The following is a 7,576-nucleotide window of genomic DNA, read 5'->3' as shown; positions in this document are numbered from 1 at the left end:
AAATAGCCAGTGCCCCTGCCAGTTTGCTTGGCCCTTTATATGTAGATACTCTTTCATGTACTCTTTAAATCAGTCTTTTGAAGAAGATTCTACTATCAGTGAAGACACTTCGGTTCTGAGAGATTAAGCAACTTCTTAAACCTACCGGCCTGGGAAGTGCTCCCGTGTCTTCCTGCTCCTGTGATGTGCTTGAACAAGAGAGCCATGCTCGTTAGGGAAATTAACCCTTTCTCTGTAGCCATTAATGTATGTTTATTTCATGTTCATTCTATAGAAGACAATTTGACTGTGTAGAAGAAAATCTGGGCCCTAACACCAGGGAACTTTGAACTTCAGATAATTGAGACTTGGACAGTTTCATTCCCCAAAATAACTCATTGGAGACTAACCAGGAAAGAAATGGGGGAAAATCATACTTGTGATCTTAGGGCTTTCTAAATAATACTACTATTTATTTCATTTAGTGAATGCTCACTATGTGCCCTACACCATGAAATATAGGATCTCACTTCTCAGGAGTGATGTGAGACAGGCACTGCTGCTATGTTCAATTTCTATGTTAGAAAAGTAATGTGTAGAGAGACTAGAGATGTGGGCAAATGGAGAGTGGGAAGTATGGGGCTTTAGGCCATACTTTACAAGCACTTGGTATTGCCCGAGAGCCTAACCTGGAAGAACTGCAATTTTGTTTCCTGACGCCCCCTGCCTGCTTTTAGATTAAGCCAATCATGTGCTTTCTCCTTTATAAATTGGGAGGTAGTAGAAACTCGAGTGCACAAAGTACACCCACCTTTCCATCAAGTATGAGGCATTTATTTCTCTAGAGGCTGGGCTGGTTGGCTGCTAACAATAGTGTAGAGCTGACTCCCTCTCTGGGAACTTCTTTAGCCGGGTGGGCGGTCCTTATCCAACGACGAGTTGACCTTGGGTACAAGAACAGGATAGCGCTGAGGAGTCGTGCAGAACTCCCCCCAGGTTTAACCAAAGCTTCTTGGTGGCTTATTTTTTTTCTGCCCAGTCTTGCTTCTTCGATCTCTAAGTGTTTTTCCTGAGTGCCTCCCCAAATACCTCCTGTATTCCAATATCTACCTCAAAGTTTAGTTCCTAGGGATGCTGATCTGAGTCAGATGCCAGATAAAATTCTCTGTTAGTTCGTTCGTTCCTTCCTTTCTTGTTCATTCTCCGGGTGGTATCAAACACCTGATAGTTTGCTGGGCACTGTTCAGAGTCCTGAGAATACATCAGGATTCTTGGGATTTCTGAAAGCAAGATCTCTTTGGAGCGCCTTCCTGTTTTTACTTAAAAAAGAAAAGCACTTTGGCTGGAAGAAAGGCTTAGCACTTTTATCATTATTAAATGTTTTTTAGTTGTTGCTTTTTGGCTTAATTATAAAAATTACCTCAGACAGTATAAAACCTGATTCGGATTTTAGCATCTGCCACTCCAAATTATTAAAATAACTTCTTCCTCTGTCTTCCTAAGTAAAATCTTTTTGCTTCACCTTGTCCCTACTTTTGTTTTCTTCTTGAAAAGCAAATCTGATCATTTCAAGCATCTGATACGATGCAACTTCCTTGCTGTATAGCAAGCAGGCCTTACACATTGGCTCCATGCAATATTTTCAGTTTAACCTTCCATCCCTTCTCCCATCCCTTCTCTCCATCAGGCTCACGGATATCCCTTTTCCTTCTCATTACAGGAATCATTGCTGTGGTCATATTATTTTATGTTCTTGAGACTTTGTACATTATTTCCTCTTCCTGACAGACCGTTCCATCTCCCCCATTCTCTGCAACCCCTATCAACACTTCCATTTATTAACCTTCTGGCTTAAATGTAACCTCTAAAGTTTTTGTGCTTAATTATCTTCTCTCCCCCACATAATATCAACCAAATACAGTAGGATAATTCCTCCCATGACATTTTGTGTATTATTCTTTGTACACTTGACCAATTTGCATTACAATTACTTATTTGCATACTTTAAGAATTGTTACATCCTTGGGGGCAATGACTATGTCTTGTTTATCTTTATATCTCCAGAATTTTAGTGTGTATACAGCAAAAACTGGAAGTATTGCACTCGAATGCATCTCTTGCTTTCCTGTTTGATTGTTGGAGAACAGAATTAGCATTCCATTTCATTGGATTTCCTTTATACAATGAAAGCAGTATTTTCATATTAGTTTATATTGGTTCCTCTAGGGTAAATTTCAGCCAAGGAGAAATGGATACATGGTGGTGGTAGTGCCTTTTCTTTTATTTAAATGATCTATTTCTTTCTTTTTGCTGCTATTTACCATTGTCTTTTTGCACTGACTTAGTTCGTCAGGCAAATCTCTTCAGTCAATAGATACGCTTGGAATAGTTAGCTTGTAGTGTGCTGTTTGGATAACTTTTCATCATTCAGCCTTCTGCATAACAAGTACTGTAGAAGGAGTTTGAGGGGTTGTGTCAGGAGAGGAGAGCTACAGAAGGATGAACTATAATGGAGAGCAAGAATAGAAAAAACTGGGACTCTTTACCAAAATAATAACAGTTTGATTTTTAAGAATTTTTTTGTCTGATGAACTACAAATATGCAGTAGATATGCAGGAATAGAAATTGCATTAGCTCTACCAGTTCACTCCTGATCTCCTTTTCACTCATGGTTGGACAACTTGTAATTAAAACCACTAGTATTCTCCAGCCTCCCCACCTTGCATTTGTCTCTTCCTATTCTTCCCTACTCATGCACCTAAAATACTCCTGTTCATCCTAAGGTGTCAACCTCCTATTAGCCTTTCCTGACTCCCCCCCAGATCAGAGTCATTCATTTTTTTCTTCTGTAATGTCATGGTAGTTTGTTTGCATTGATTCTATTATTCTGGTAATGGCATTTTAAAGTGAATTTTTTGTTACTTTTATGTAAAGAAAATTGGACAGTGTACACTTACCCAGTTGGATGACCAGTTCTTTAGCCTTTGCCTTTTCCCACTTGGCAATGTGAGCCACTGGCTTTGGACCCAGGATGTTGCCTCCCCAGTGACTGTGGATCTCACCTTAATCTGTTGTTGTAATTGGTCCTGACAGCTTCCACCTCCTTGGCCAGAGCTTCTTAGTCTTCCAAGTTAATCTGTGTGAAGGCGACAGTGGTGCAGATCTTCCTGTGGACAGGAAGCCCCAGCCTGGCCTTCGCCTTGATAATGCAGTAGGGAACCCACAGGGCAGGCAGGAAGACAGCAACCTTAATGGGATCCACATCATCTGCAGTCACGACCAGCTGAGCCTTCTTGTTTTCCACCAAGGTGGTGACAAAAGTAACCCCAGCTTAAAGGACAGTGGCCTTTTAGTGGGGACACCCCAGTTTTTTTCTCAGCCCAGGCCAACAATCTCTGCTGCTTCTCTTGCTTTGTCTCTGGTCTGTGTTTGTGAGCCAGCTTAAACGATTGGTGGTCACTGGCCTGGGTGAACTGGTTAATTGCAGGAGGCACGTTTAGGCATTTATAGAGAACAGCCCTTTGCCATTGCAGCCAGATGTAGCAGGGGGATTTGACAGTCTGGGCGAAGCCTCTTTTGGGCTGAATGCCCCATCTGATGCCAGAATTGTTGGGTCTTTTCTCAAACAGGGAATTGACCACCTTCTTGGCCTCCTGCTTCTTAACATCTTCAGGGCCTGGGGCCACCTTCTTCCTCTTAGTCATTTTTCCTTTTGGTATCTTGGATGGCTGGAGAAGAGAGAAAGAAAAGAGAATTATCCTGGCAACAACATTTAATTATTTGTTTTCATGGATCCAAAAGAGAGTACAAGTCATACTCTCATATTATCAGAAGTTGCATCTTGAATGGGGCAGGGCAGCCATTAGAAAATATGTATTGTATAAATGCTTCAGAAGAAATAAATATTGAGGGTGTTTTTACTATATTACCTAACAGAACTCTTCCAAGATATTCACCCATTTCAACAACAATTTGTTCTTGCTCCAGAGTATGATGAATATTAGTACATAGCAAAGACAGATTATAATTAGAAATACCACCAACCTCTTTTTTGTTTCTTTTTCGCTTAAACATGAAGAGATTTTATGACTTAAAACAGAGGACTATTCCTGGGTCCAGTGACTGTTATTAGATGTAGCATAAGCCTTCAGTATGTTGACTATTTAGGAAACTAGAGCTAGTGTGTGATTACAAATGTCAATAATGGAAACCTGATAGAATCTTCTTATTCATGTTATTTCTTAATGGAAATAAAGAGCCAAATGTACATAACAGACAGTATGTTAAGATTGGCTTTTAACAGTATGTTAAGTAGGAGATCTCTATCTATCTGTATATATATATTATTTTGCATATATTTAGTGAGTTTTGTGATTGATCATTATTGTGCTAGTATGTCCACTACTTAAAAAATATTGGCTAATAGCTAACTCTAATCTGATTTATAGCTGTTGTTTCTAAAGTTTACTCCTGCATGCTTTATAGTGTTATTTTGAGGAGGAAAGAACATATTGGTTAAAATTTTAAATGATCCCCTTCCCTAAACCATTCATTAGATGCAAAAATGGATACCAGTGAGTGGTATCAGCTATAAATATTGGATGATGTAGGCAATTAGCCGTCCTGCAAACAGAAGTTCTGTACTTACCAATTGTACTAATTATAATCCAGCTTCTACCCTAGCTTCTTCTTCATTAGAAAACCACTTATGTTTAATCTCTTCCACTGAGTTTAAAAACAAATAGAAGATCCTGAACATTTGAAAGAGTACCTGTTAAGAACAGGGTTTGGTACTTGAAAACTGAGTCCCCTGGAACTAACCAGAATACAAGGTACTGAAGCTAGGGAAAATGTAATTCTGATGTATGGTCCTACTTGAGGCAAGCTGAACTCAAGAGGTGTTTAGGGAATTGTAAACCAAAATGTTCCATCTTTAGCACTCAGTCAGGGTTAATGGAAGGGAAGTGTCATAGTCCCGGCTACAGGGCCTGGTCCCTGAGGTCTGCTCTGGGTTATAATGTCATCCACTCTGATCTCCTATGAGGGCTGCAATTGACAAGGTGGTAAGAATCAATCTGGAGGGAAGAAACAAGCTGTAGACTAAGAAACAGAAGGCACCAATAAGCTGATTTGGCTCAAAGGAGGGATATTCAATCTTGAAAATATCACTATCATGACATGTGTAACTGCGGTTTTTTTGTGGTTATTTATTTACAATTCTGTTTCTCTAATAATAGTGTATTCCTGGAGGATCTGCCTTATATCTTCAGTGGCAAGAATCCTGTTTGGAGAACATGCACACATGTGCATGCATGCCCCCCGCCCCCAACACAGATACACACATACAGATATGTAGGAAGATAATTTGTATCTTTGGAATCCTACATTGATTTGACAGACGGTTAGTTACTGCAAAAGGAAAGTAAGGAGGGAAGAGGGAAAGAAACTGCTCTTAATCTTGAGTTTCTCATTAATCTTGACTTTTCTTTGGGAAAGTCTGTTCCTATATCTCAGGTTAGATAAGACTTGATATGTTTTCTAAACGTTTTCCAGAATTAATATTTTATGGTTCCTTTGAAATGTTTGTTGTTATCAAAAGCTAGAGTTTTATAGAATGGACTTGCTGGTAGAGCATTTGGTATAGTCAGTTGTTAAAGAAGTAGACCTTACCATTATCCACGGACATTTCCAGGTTTTCTTACCAGCCTTCAGTGAAGAGAAGAGGGCCTTTCTGCTCCTGCCACTGGGCTGTCAGAGTAGAATGGGACAGAGAGCAATTAAGAGAAAGTCCCTCCTTCAGTTTATAGGAAGACTTTCAAGCAATGTCCAGATATGGTACCTGCTTCTTCACCATTGCTGGCATTTTTTAGGGAATGAGGAATTATTTCACTGAGGCACTTCAGAATCACAGAGAAATCTGGCCCTATCACTTATACTCATGCAACACTTGGCAAGTCACTTAACATTTCTAAATCAAATGTGGAAAGTAATTATAAACTTTAAGGAACTGTATCAAAAGTTGAAAGTGTCGATGATTGCTTCTATGGATGTTAGTTATTATTATAATTACTTTGTCTCTTAAGTGGGGATGCTCAGTCCATTATCATTATTCTCTGGGCGGGAGGTCATAAAGGTTTTTACTAATGCATTATCAATACTTTTTTTTTTTTTAATCTTGTGATGAACTCAACCTCATGCAGAGAGAGAGAGAGGATGCTAAAGTAGATGATAGCACAGGAAATTTGGAGTTATATAGATCTGAAATAAATACCAACTCAGTATTTTAGTATATATGAGACTTTGGCAAGTCAATAAACATCTCTAAACCTTGGTTTTCTGCATGTAAAACAGTGTCTATATTTCACTCTCAGGACAGTTTGGAAGATTGACTAAGAAAACACATAGTCTACTTCTAGTCATGTTGGGAACAAAGCAGACAGTCATTCATGCAACCAAAAGTTGTCAAATTCTTATTTCCTAATAATAAAATACTAAACAAAAATATAGTCTCTATTCTCACAAATATTATCGTTTAGTTAGTTTCTTTAGATTTATGTGTTTCCTGATAACAGAGAACACAGACTTGAGGGAATATGCATTAGGATGGTGAATATTGCCAAGGTTAGTATGACTTTGTCAGTCAAGAACAATGGTCTCTTGCTCTAGGGTCTGAGTGGAGCAGAGAAGAATTTGATGACAGACAAGGCAGACATGGTTGAAGAGCAACCTAGTTCAATCTTTACCTAGTACTCACATTAGTATTCTTTGAAAATAATAAAAATTAGTTATTTGAATATAAATTATATTAAATAAAGTGTGAGCTCCAGTACTTTAACACCCCTCCAGAAAAATGACACATATGCAAATGATTGTGGTCCCTCTTTATCTCCTTTTTCTCTTACTTACTTCTGAGGAGGATTTGCTATTAGCCTTCATATTCCTACCTTATGCGGTTTGGGTGGATCCCATATTGATAGTTGAGGCTGATTTTTTTTTTTCAGTAAGTGCGTTAGCTTTGACATCTGCCAGTATTCTTTTGAGGTCCAATCACCAGTCCACTTTGTATGCTATCATTCAAAAGCTGGCGATGACTATTTTAACTAGAAGAAGGAAATGCATTTCTTGAATATTACAGAGTTCACATGCAAATAGAAATTTGAAGTCAACAAAATAGAGGAGGGAGGGTGGATTAAACAGATATTAAACATATTCATAGGAGAAGCAGCACTAATTGTGTGTCCTTATGCAGCAGGCAGTTCTGAGTTCTTTTCCTGTTTTGTCTCAGTTGTGATTGATAACAAACACTCCTTAGGTAAGGAAAATATTATCTCTGTGAGGTGGTTACTATTATTATCCCAATTTAATAGATGAGAAAATAGAGGCAGAGGTAGGTTATGTGTCGTGCTGAATCTCAAGAAGCTGATGAGTATCTAAACTAGGATCCACACTCAGACTGAGTTTGAGCTCTTGACTGCAGTGCTTCTGCCCGGGAGCAGGAGATTGTAGGTGTAACATAAGAAATGTGGGGACAGACATATTAAACTAAAGAAGAAAAAGAAGTCTCTTTATTTATTTTTTTCCCATAATACTTTATTG

General features: G+C 38.7%; 1 pseudogene; it reads right to left on the bottom strand.

Annotated features, from left to right (window-relative positions):
* Positions 1-884: 884 nt before the first annotated feature.
* LOC115279720 lies at positions 885-5,834 on the bottom strand (annotated as a pseudogene).
* Positions 5,835-7,576: the final 1,742 nt, after the last annotated feature.

The sequence above is a fragment of the Suricata suricatta genome, chromosome 16, assembly GCF_006229205.1.
Source record: "Suricata suricatta isolate VVHF042 chromosome 16, meerkat_22Aug2017_6uvM2_HiC, whole genome shotgun sequence".
NCBI classification, from domain to species: Eukaryota; Metazoa; Chordata; class Mammalia; order Carnivora; family Herpestidae; genus Suricata; species Suricata suricatta.
Note: the sequence above shows the minus strand (reverse complement) of the source record. Positions and strands in the feature narration are given on the sequence as shown.